This window comes from Haliotis rufescens, unplaced genomic scaffold (genome assembly GCF_023055435.1).
Source record: "Haliotis rufescens isolate VD_foot unplaced genomic scaffold, xgHalRufe1.0.p SCAF_4, whole genome shotgun sequence".
Taxonomy (NCBI): domain Eukaryota; kingdom Metazoa; phylum Mollusca; class Gastropoda; order Lepetellida; family Haliotidae; genus Haliotis; species Haliotis rufescens.
The window spans coordinates 2,009,221-2,022,115 of NW_025964112.1; the positions used below are offsets into that span (position 1 = coordinate 2,009,221).

The 12,895-nt window shown below is 42.9% G+C and overlaps 1 long non-coding RNA gene across 1 annotated transcript; it reads right to left on the reverse strand.

Moving 5' to 3' along the window:
- Positions 1-2,302: 2,302 nt before the first annotated feature.
- On the reverse strand, positions 2,303-5,453 carry LOC125372433. The gene is made up of 3 exons (XR_007218134.1): positions 5,025-5,453; positions 3,711-4,002; positions 2,303-2,672 (listed from the first exon to the last, which is right to left on the reverse strand). It is a non-coding gene; the product is annotated as an uncharacterized LOC125372433 (long non-coding RNA).
- Between the last annotated feature and the right edge of the window lie 7,442 nt (positions 5,454-12,895).

Here is a 12,895-nt window from a genome sequence, read left to right on the forward strand (position 1 = left end):
TAATGTCAATAATCTAATGACGAAATAGCACATGGTTGACATCAGCACCGTATGTATTTCACTGTCTTTAACTCCCAGATGGACGAGACGTGAAATGTCATAAAAAGGTAATCACCTGTCAATCAAGTTAAAAACATTCTTCACTGAGAAATACTGACGATGTCATATTAGAACTAATGAATTGTCACACACCCCACACCCACCCCCCACACACCCCTGTCGCCTTTTCTGGCAAGAGCCGCCGAATGACGGTTGAGGAGAAGAGCATGGGTGTGTGATCGTGGGTGAGGGGGTTAGGGGGTTAGGGGTTGGGTTGGGTGGTTATAGGTGGGTGGATTAGGGATGGGGTTGTGTGATCGTGGGTGTTGGAATTAGTGGTGGGGCTGTGTGGCTGGGCAAAGGTATGTATGGGTGTGTGGGATTCATCATTGTATTCATATGGGTATCAAATGTCATGCTGTACGCTCGAGTGGACAATTTAGCTAAAAGTCACCAAAGTATGTCCATGATTATGAGAAAAAGCATGTGTTCTATGATTTGGTTATGATACCAGGTGGTCGCGTAAGGTGAACGTGTCCTGCCCCGCCGGTGGAATCCAACATGATCAGAAGCCACTTGCTTGAACATAACTTTTGTAACTGATGCGTCACTGATGTGGAAATGTCCTCCGCATGTCTACCAGAAAACGTTTTGAAATCTTTGTTGAGGCAATGGATGCTGAAACCTTGATCAAACAACATATGAGATTGACGCGTGTGACGCTCTTTGAAATATTCGTGGAAAGAACATGCTCGATTCTACCCGAAAAGTTCGACACCAAGGGTTGCTGCTGCTGCTGGAACACTGCTTGATATAAAGAGAAAGTTGACTACCAGAAAGTTGAAGTCATCCGTCTTGTCGTTTTCCGTTTGCTAGAATTATCGGCAGAAGTTTTGAACTGCAAGATGACAATGCCAGACCACACTGTGCCTATCCTTCACCGAGTATGTCCGAGGGACATTGCGGACCCGCCCAGACCCCTGACGTGTTCCCAATAGAGCGCTCTGTGGGGTGTTCTCGGAGGGACAGTGTACGCCAGAGACCATGCACCCACCAGCGTGGTCCGGTAGTAGTAGGGGTAGTAGCTCTTCAGGCGGAATGGCAGGCAATACCATGGGCAACTATACGCAAGTTAATCACCAGTATGGACACAGCAGATATTGATCTACACGCCCGACATAATGTTACAGACATGTATCGTCATTACTTCTTCGCTGTCATTTCATTAGTCCCCTCATGTTCTGTCGGCAGTATATGATGACTGATATCAATCAGATGCCTACTCGGAATGTCATGTTTATTTTCAAACTCTGATACTCAATCTCCTAATGTTTTTTTGTTTAATGCCAAGGCGTTGCATTGATATAATTATAACTGTAAAATGAGAACTCATTTAAAGAAAGAACATATAAATCTTATAATGAAAAGACGTTGATATAAACTGACGTCAGAAAGAAACTTTACCAGAGTTTGAAATCACTCTTGCTCAAAAACAACAAAACATACATGCATGAAGTAAAGTGTATTGAGAAGATCAATATATCAACATAATCAACACTGAAAATGACAATCACACCGCGACCGAGAATGACGTCAGAGCCCCCCAAAGTTGGGTGTGGTACAAAACTCGAGCTTTCAGAATCATGGACAATAGGCTGAGTACATAAACAATCGCTCACGTTCAATAACAAGTCATTAGTAGCGTGTGTGACCACCAAATGCCTCAATACACGCAAAAACTCTTCGACGCACAGAAAAAGTCAGTCGTCTGATGAGGTCACATGGGATTTGACGCCATTCTTCTTGGAGGGCCAAGATCAGTTCTTGCCGGTTGGCAGGAGAGTGTGGTCGTTGTCGAACACGACGATCCATCAAGTCCCAGAGGTGTTCTATGGGGGACATGTCGGGTGAGCGTGCAGGCCACGGCAGGACGTTGACGTTGTTGGCTGCGAGGAAGTTAGTGACAATTCTGTTTGTATGGGCTCTAGCGTTGTCATGCTGATAAATGACACCACGTGGCTGCTGTTGGAGAAAAGGTAGGACAACTGGACGAAGAATGATATCCATGTAACGCTGAGCTGTCAAGTTTCCGTCAACGATGACCAGCGGTGTCCTCTCCTGCCCACAGATCCCTCCCAACACCATGACACTCCCTCCACCATATGGTACGACCTCCTGCACGCAACACGCCGCCGTTCGTTCACCCCTTCGGCAGTAAACACGTTGTCTTCCATCAGCCCTAAACATACAGAATCGACTTTCGTCAGTGAAGACAACCCTCTGCCAGTCACGTCGTTGCCAACGTCGTACAGTCCGGGCCCATCTCAATCGCAGACGACGATGTTGCGCTGTCAATAGCTGTCTTCTGTATGGTCTAAAAGCCCTGATTCAATGAGCCCTTAATCTCCTTGCCACTGTCTGTCGACTAACCCTGTGATCTAAGGCATTTGTCGCCGATGACGTCACTGTCAGGAAGCGATTTCGGAGGTGCAAGGTACGCAAGTACCGGTCATCATGGGGCGTGGTCACCCTGGGTCTGCCTGTTCTTGGCCTGTTAACGGTCCGCCCTGTCTGTCTGTAACGTTGCATCAATTTGGTAACGGCAACAGATCGAAGCCCTGGATCCACTGAAACTATGATTCCTGAACATATACAGATGAATAAGACATCTGCTCGTTGGGTGCCAAGGTTCTAAATTCTGATCTTAAGGAAAAAAAGAACTGACATTCCCAGAGAAAACCTAGAGCTAATTTAGGAGGATTTCGTCAAATTCAAAAAGAGTAAGTTACGGGGGATGAAACATGGGTCTACCAATATGATCCTGAGTCAAAACGTCAGTCCATGGAATGGCACCATTCCACTTCTCCGGTACCAAAGAAATTCATGTCTTCAAGATCAGTGAAGAAAGCTATGACCACTGTATTCGGGGATGCAAAGGTCTTTGTACCTTGTTGATTACTTAGAAAGTCAAAACGATTACCGGTGCTGACTGCTGGAGTTCTACTACTTCATGATAATGCCTTTTCTCACACCTCGACTAGCAAAGGCTGCTGTACGACAATGTGGGTTCGAAACCGCTATGACGACAACGATGACCTCAAAGCTGCCGTGAATGGTTTTTTCAGGGTAGCCTTTGTAAGCTTCTTCCTGACAGGAATTGAAAAGGTTCACTATCGATGTGAGAAGTGTATTGAAAAGCAGGAAGCTTATATTAAAAAACAAAATTAAAACCACTTTCATAATTGTTGACCTATTTGACCTTGTATCTCGTAATTTTGATTCACTAATATTCCATATGCGTCTGTCAGGGGGAAATAAGAATAACTACAGTCTTGTTATTCATATAAAATCACTTGAGTGAGTAACGGGTGCTCCAAACTGACATTATACATAATAACTATTTCATACAATAAGTTGAGTGAGAGGGAAATGAATGTACATATGACTGTTCGGTGTTTCCTGAAATTTGAAACATTGTTGGACATTTTGGAAAACTGATCTTTGTCTGAAAATGTATTTAAATTTAAGGCATCAATTCCCTGATTAGCAAATTTCAAATTCAGGAACACGCGGTCTTTGTCTCATTTCGTGAAGTCTTTTTTCGGATCTGGTCCAACGTTTCAGAGCAATATCAAGAACGATACTCTCTAGTCGATACTGTGGGCACTTACTGTTTGCAGACCCATCCATCAGCAAAAGTGTCTGGGGTCGCTTGATTTCTTTCAACGACACAAAGTAAGATATTGTCCTTACGTTGTGGGGTCTCAATGGCTCCTTAAGGAAAGGCAAAAGATCTTCTGAATTAATGGTATCATTGGACCTTCGGCCTTACTGGTGACCATGGTAGCGTCGACGTCTTTCGTCTGCTGGAAACACTCAATACATGGACGTTTACACTTCGTTGGTTAGAAAGGCTGCCATCGTCTTTTATTTTGTTGTTCTTGTTTCAAGCATATTATATAGCTAAAAAAGACAACGTGATTGGGCACATGAACCACTTATTGCCTCCCTGTCACATAATATTACGAAATCGCAATGGACAATTTACAATTGAAGCTTGACAAATATAGACAGTTATGATGTTCGGGATATGAAAGGAATGTATTATATCATATCATCCATATGCAATGGTGTACATGACAGTCGAAGCAAATGATTTAGTAAAGACTCAGTCAAGTTAAATTTAATAAAGAGAAAAGGTACTTTCGCCCGGAAGTTAAGTGAGTCCATTACTCGGATTACATACACAAATAATCATACACATATACGTGTTTTGCATGATTAACTTGTCTTTATTATTAAACAGATAATGTAATTTCATAAAGTTTGGCTCAGTATTGTGATACACAGGGATATAGTTTTTCTCATAGCGGAATAAACTAGGCATACACATGACAAGTAGTATTGGCGATAGCTGGGATATCTCTGTCAAAAGCAGAGTCCATTGCTAGATTCCGACTACACCATCAGCATGTGTTTATGAAATCAAATAGAGATGATACCATGTGTTCGCAAAAAGATGAGCGTATCCTGACCCACCGATGTCACCCGTCACAAACACTTGCAAAGGCAAGTCAACTGTTCAACTGAATCCAATTAGATAAGTCAACGAAAATTACCACCATTTGAAGTACATAAGCTTTAATCCCGGTACAAATGACTTTATAAAGACACTTTCAGATGGTTCAAAAACATTTTCAAAACCATCATTTAACAACATTTTGTTCAATCAGTTACCGAGTTATGAATGAGTAAGTTCTGATTTTAACGCCGATTGAATAGTTTTCCAGTTATATCACGGGGTATTAGGGATCTCGCAGGGATGGGAGGATGGGGTCGGGGATGGGGGTGGGGATGGGGTTGGAGGATGGGAGGGAGGCGGAATACGGAAGCTGCAGCTACAGTTTTTGTGACGTTGTGGAACACCTTGTCAAACAGGTCAGTACCTGTTGCTTAACACATCACAAATACTGGTAAATACCTACCACTCTCTCGCTAATGTCTCCGTTCCATGCCCCAAACAACAGTTAAGGTCCTCGGTCTGATGTCCATGGCTAGACAGGGCAATTAGTTCACAGCACCACGACTGTCTGTCACAACTCCCATATCTCACTAAGAATTACGATTATCGCTGTAAGATCGCGTTATGGAAAAGTGTTCTCGAGAAACGGAGACATTGCCTCTGTGTAATTAGGGTATCAAATTATTGCTGGATTCAACTGGATGACAGACGGGTATTATCAGACAGCATTTCTGCATTACTTTCACTGGAATGTTGCGCTGCCCGGCATCTCGTTTACGTTAGTGTTATTAAGTCGGGGAATCAGCTCGCTCAGCAGAGGTACCGGTGTACGCGACCAACCCACACAACACAAGACCTGAGTGAACAAACAGTCAGTTTATTAGACAGCCACAGAATCGTAACATCATCAGTCAACAATAGAACGCTTGCAATCTAATACTAGAGAGTGTTTACAATCAGCTGTAGAAGTACATATAGGCGAAGACAATCAGATGAACATAATAGAGAATAATTACACAGATACATACATGTACAACATTAGTCACGATACATATTCCGCGGTTGATTGAATCTGGTATACCCGACACACTCTAACTAATGCATTACCCGAGAGAGCATTCACACAAGATACATTCAGTTCAGCCATAATGCATATTCCAGAAGGTAAACAAATTAATAAAGTTAACAGAATTGACATAATTTTTTCACAGCATTTGTACAATGGAAATATATCAAGTATGACATTTTCGGTTACCAAATAAACTTGCAGATATTGCCCAGGGTAATTTGATATAGTTAAGATTCACCATAGTACAAGATAGTAACGTTTCTTACCTGAGTGAATAAACAGTCAGTTTATCAGACAGCCACAGAATGATTTGACTGTCTGTCGTCCGTATTATACCTATTCTAGCTACTACAGATAATCTCATTGACTGATTAAACGGACGATAAAGTTGTTATTGAGAACTTCAGTAGGGCTATCTCGACAGTATTATATAATTTAGTTTGATCGAGAAATTGCAGATAAAAGTGTTTATGGGTAAAGTTTAGTTTGAATAATAGCTTACCAGTTGCCACGAATGTATACATGGTACGGGTGATTTGATAAGGGTGGATGATAAACAGCTGTAGACACAGATAAAGATATTAACGTCTTACATTTGTTTGCCTAACTCTATCTGACCAGCAGGTTCAACATACTAGAACATGGTTCGTTAGTTGTAATATTCCCTTATGTTACAATTTCTAATCCTTAATATGTGGCAAGTACGCGATAACATATTTGTAAAACTTTGTCAATTGTCCTCATGTTAATAGTATGAGGATTACATATGTATATACAACCTCCCTGGGCATTGGGAACAGGTCCATATGCATGCAGTAAGGTGACCTATTAATAGCAGTATGCCCACACTATTCCAACTTAGACAACAATAAGCGCCAGTCAGTATTACACTAGTTGAAGTTACCACTAATTACAATGGACGCTAGTTACAGCTAACACCTGTTACAAAGGGCGTTACTTACAGTTAACACAGGTTGCTATAGCCGCTAGTTACAGCTAACATTGGTTGCAATAACCGCTAATTTCAGCTAACACTGGTTGCAATAGGCACTAGTTACAGCTAACGCTGGCTGCAATGGACAGGTGTTTAAGTAACACTCATTTGGTTACAATGAACACTGTGTACAGGTAACACTGGTGACAATCAACGCTGGTTAAGTCACTTCGGTTACAGTGAACGCTTGTTTAAGTTAACTTCTGCTTACAATTCACATTGTGCTAGTCGCCGTCAACTCAGTTATCACTAACGCCGACCCGTATAAACTCGGGTGCCTCTTTGACTCCAAGAACGAAACTGGGGCGGTCGGGTAGCCCAGTGGTTAAAGCGTTCGCTCGTCACGCCCAAAACCCGGGTTCGATTCACGACATGGATACAATGTGTGAAGCCCATTTCTGGTGTCCCCCGCCGTGATATTGCTGGAATAGTGCTAAAAGCGGCGTAAAACCATACTCACTCACTCACTCACTCACTCACTCAAGAACGAAACAGAAAGTGATTGTGCGGCGTCGGGCAATGAGAAATTCCTTTTTTGATGCAGATTGTATGAATGGTTGGGGTACTGATGGGACAGGGCATGCTTACCTGTTTCACGGACACATGGGGTCATCACAGAGTTTGCAGTGGTCCATATTTAATGTTCATAGTTATAATACCCTTTTTGACAAATGGAATCTGTTTCGGCGGATAATCAAGACTGGTTCTTGTATTGTATTGACACTATATATATTCTCGTATGTTCGTAAAACGTTACAGGTTCTGTTGTCCAGTTACCGATGCTCACCGTGCACTTGCCAACTCGGGGATGTAGAGTGTATATGTCAACGTTGTACGTAATCTCAACCGAATTGATAGCGCTATGGAAACATGAATCAAATGTCCAATAACTTCATAACACTGTGTGTCTAAATGCCAAGCACGTCGACCATTACCACTGACACGGCGCCATACAATAACTGATGGCGTCATCCATCACGACATTGGTTATCTACCTACTCTCACGTGACATATACATTCCATACATTGCTGACGACCCACTTCCGTCTCGCCAGGAACCTAGAGTACCCAAGGACCATTGCTTGCACCGCGGCAAACATCAGTGGGGTTCTATGTAGATCTCTCAGTTATATCATTAAAAACACCATCTTTCTGCCTGTGATGTTGAGATCCTAAACGTGGTGACTATAGAATTAGGTACATCTAAATCTTCACAGGTTCAGGACAATTTGTAAAATATGAAAGCAAATGTCATCTGAAGTTTATTGAGAAAACAATATGTGAAATGCTGGACTTCCCCATTAGTAAGATGGGGATACGACATTTAGGAAAGAAGTAGGCACTCCAATGGGCACCAAGTGTGCTTTTTCCTTTCTGATCTGGGGCGGTCGGGTAGCCTAGTGGTTAAAGCGTTCGCTCGTCACGCCGAAGACCCGGGTTCGATTCTCGACATGGGTACAATGTGTGAAGCCCATTTCTGGTGTCCCCCGCCGTGATATTGCTGGAATATTGCTAAAAGCGGCGTAAAACCATACTCACTCACTCACTCACTCACCTTTCTGATCTGTTTCTTTATGCATATGAACCGGACTTTCTGCTCAGACTGGCAGACTCAAAACAAGGGTTTTAATTTAAGCGTCAGGTATATCGAGAATCTCATGTCGTTCAATAATGGTCAATTCCCTTCGATTGATTTACCCACTTGAACTAGAAATACAGGGACCGATGAGACCGCCTCATCTGTTTCATATTTAGGCCTCTGCATAAAGGTTCAGACAAACGACTCTCCACAAACCTGTATGACATGAGTACGGTGGCCCATAAGGGACATGGAATCTGTTTTTCAATATTTTGATATTTCACTTACTTTTATCGTAACCTTTTGCAAATTAACACAATTTGTCATACAAATACGTCATAAATCATGTATATAAACAACCGAAAACATGGAAAATGTACTTTCAAGTAGCTATTGAATCGCTGAATTGTGTAGCGAAAACGTCAAAAACTAAAAAGGAAATGTCAAAAACAAAAACGAAACGGTCAAAAACTAAAATGAAAATGTCAAAAACAAAAACGAAAATGTCAAAAACTAAAATGAAAATACAGAAAACTATTTTCACCGCGGTGATGATATTACCACCGCGGTAGAAATGGTTTTCTGTATTTTCATTTTAGTTTTTGACATTTTCGCTTCACTTTTCAGCGATTCAATATCTTCTTTATACATGATTTATCACATATTTGTATGACAAATCGTGTTATTTGCAAAAGTTACGATAACAGTAAGTGAAATATCAAAATATTGAAAAACAGATTCCATGTCCCTTATGGGCCACCGTACATGAGGGATGTCTTCCACTTTCCAAATGTAAACATTACCTTTCTTTCTCATACAAGAAATAAACGAATCGTAGTCGTTGTTTATCGTAAAATATTGTTTTATTGTACGATAAACAACTCCCACTCATCGTTTATTTCTTAAATTTAAAAACTGGCTGTAAGCAGCCCGCCTGAAGAAAGGCGTCCTGTGAAGAGTGTGACCCTAACAGCTTAACATTGACGGCGAGGCAACACAGATGCACATTTACAGATGAATCAAGGTTTTGCCTCCGATCTTCAGATGGCAGAAAATGTTGTTGGCGACGTAGCGGCGAACATTTTTGACGATGATTGGTATGGGGGCGGTTGTGTCATGGTGTAGGGCGGTATCACACACATGACAGACGAACTGATTTGGTTATTGTGAATGGACAGTTGCCTGGCCAGCGATATGTTTGCGTAACGATGCGTCCTCTCGTTGTTCCGTAAACTAGAATTATCGGCTGAAATTGTGAACTGCAAGATGACAAAGCCAGACCACATCGTGCCAAGGTCGTCACCGATTATCTCCGACGAGAAGGAATTACGGACGTTAGACATCATTGGGCATCTGTTGACAGTGTATGCCATCAGGCGGAATATGGGGTTCGAACCCACCGTCCGGGAATAGGATTGTGGCGCACCTGGCACGATACTCACAACGAACTGCGGCGCTTTAGGCGACTTGGCAACCCGTGGCCCTAATAGAGAGTGAGTTGGATTTGACACTTTTTTTAAACCAGGGCGTTAAGAAACATCAGCTAAATGATCAAACAGATGCAGGTCAGTTTTCCATTGGCGGATCAAACGTGGCTAACCGCACTCTGATTTTTTAAAATCCACGACCAGCGGATTCTGGAACTACTATGGGAGGCATTCGAATATGGCGCCTTTGACCACCCTGTCCCTTTGCTCGAAATAAGTCCCTGAAGGACTTTATACAAAGGCGACCTGTCCAACACCGATGACGGAAGTGATTTAAATACACCCAGCATGCCATATTTCAGGAAGTGGCGACAATAACGTTGACTAACGTGCGTCTATGCCCTATTCACATTGAGATATATCCTTTAAAGTCGAGGGGCGTAAGTGGGACTAATGCCCCTCTCCGTGACCTAGTTTTGGGAGTCACGACAAAGAAAACCTTCAAAATCCAAACTCCGACTGTCACATAAAAAGAACTCTATCCTCCAGATCAGGATATATTCAAAGTACTTTTAGTATTTATTGATTTTAAGGTCGTTGACTACGACGGTACTGTCGGCACCGATGTCCACGTACATCGCATAGATCATGCTGAATGAGGAAATAAGTGCCTTGAAACACACAATATCCCAATGGTATGTTTCTGCCAATGATGATTATTATTTAAGAAATAAACGCCGAGTTGGAGTGGTTTATCGTACAATAAAACACTGCAGGGGGAATAAACCATAAGGGGTTTAATAAAATAATGATGACTCCCTGAAGACCTTGGCAATGTCTATTTTATGAACATGGGTGTCAAGTTTGGTATTTCCCTGATATTCTTACAACTTTCACGTCATTTATCTGTACCCTTTCTCCCAGTACCGAATGTCATATCTCTCCCACTTTTGGATGCGATCGTTGGGTCATCGAGTTTATCTGCATTGCCCATCTACATCTATCGGGAACAACTCGCTAGACACTTCCCTCTCTAAAATAACCTCGTCCAATTTTCGACGTCATCAGTTTTCGCCATCTGAATACTGACGTTTTAGGACGATCACTTCGCAAAGTATAACTCTGCCACTGACCTAGTCAGGTAGACACGAGCATCCTTATACCAGTGTTCGAAATACCTGCCTGCCCGACCGTCCGAGACGGGTTGATTTCAACTCGGGCTGCCATATTTTCAAATCCCCCTGCCCGACGGTCGGGTTATATTTCATATGTGAAAATATTCAAAATATTTCCCGATGATAAGCATTAACTCACATGTAAAGATGAATGATAAAATGTAACCAAAAAGAAACCCCGTTAGCTTATCCTGAGAAACATATGATTATAGTGGGCAGGCAGGTTTTGGTCAGGGCTGGCAAGTATTTCAGCTAGCCAGTCCTGTGGTCTGGCTGAAATTTTTGGGAGTTTCATACCCTGCTTATACATAATCACCTTAAGGTGGAATCTCCGCGTGTTGTAGATGTAACTTCAAGATGACCTCTCGACGTACAGCCACTGCATCAAGTGGGAACACCATGCTCACTCACTCACTTTCCCACCCACTCACTCACTCACCCACCCAGACACCCACTCACTCACTAACTCACTCACTCACTCTCCCACCCAGACACCCACTCACTCACTTACTCACTCACTCACTCTCCCACCAAGACACCCACTCACTCACTCACTCTCCCACCCAGACACCCACTCACTCACTCACTCACTCTCCCACCCAGACACCCACTCACTCACTAACTCACTAACTCACTCTCCCACCCAGACACCAACTCACTCACTTACTTACTCACTCACTCACTCTCCCACCCAGACAAGCACTGACCTCTTCTTCTAAGGGCGGTTTTAAGAATGACATGAGGGCCTCGACTGGGTCGCGAATCCCCTAATCTGGTTCAAGACCTGTGATAATCGGTGAGAGCGCGCCTTGCCCGGGGCTGTACAGAATGGAGGAGACGTGTCCCGCAAATCAATGGCTTGTCACCCAGTCTCCTCACTCGCTGTCTCGGCCCGCATCAGCGCCACTGCATCAGTACCGGAAATACGCTACTAGATGCTCGTGCATCAACGTCTTCAGCCATGCACTGAATTCATCCACCAGGTGAAGGCCACACTCGTTAAGACTTTACAATAAACACAATCAGCAAATAAGATAGAAAAAGTCCAGTGCCAGACGTTTCGGTTTGAACACAAGTTCTCCAAGTGATGTGGCCTAAGAACGTGTTGACGTATGGCCATGTGACGATGACAGCAGTATATGTTCCGAATAACATGAATCTGTGAATGAGGAGGGGTGAAATAGGGTTAAACGTCGCGTTCAAGATTATTGCATTTAAATAGCGACGTGTGTGCGTGTGTGTGTGTGCGTCTTTGTGTGTGTGTTAGAGAGAGAGAGAGAGAGAGAGAGAGAGAGAGAGAGACAGAGAGTATGCATGCTCGCGTGCGTGTGTGTATGTGTGTATGAATGAGTGTGTGTGTGTTCGGGGAGTATGTGTGTGTGTGAGAGTATATGTGTGTGAGTGTGACATACTGTAGGTGTTAATACCATTACGTAGCCATCACTGCAGACACAGTGGCGGTCAAAGTTTCAGACTCGGCCTCTGTTCATTATTAGCCCCAATCAGAACCGGAAGTCGGGGCTTTACGGCAGGTAGTGCAAAGTTAACAATATCCTTATCAAAAGCATAGCTTGGCACTCTGATGGCGCACAGGGCCCTGTTTGCTTTAAAAGAAGAATATTTCTTTTTAATCAATTTGTATATTCTTTGTACCCGTGAGGGAAATCAGTCAAACCTTCCCTTCATGTCCAAATTGTTTATGAGAAAAATAACACCCCCTGGTGCTGGGTTTTCATGAAACAATTGATGGAGTATTCCTGGCTATCAGTCCTTGTTTTTATATTGATAAGATCACTTCAGTCTTGCCGGGAGGACAAGGGAAAGTGAAGCAATGTGGGCATCGGGGAAGTCATATCCTATTACACCCGTAACATATGGCTAAATGAAGTACAAGCAGGCAATGCCTGAACTACCATCTGTACATTCATGCTGAAATTGATGGTCTGCAATTTCGATGAAGTCGTAGGTCTACAGTAATGTTGAACTCGAAGGTCTGCACTCATGGTGATGTCCTTCTGCGTTCGTGATGAAGTTGATGGTCTGCGTTCATGCTGAAGTCGATTGTCTGCGTTCGTTATTAAGCCGTTGGT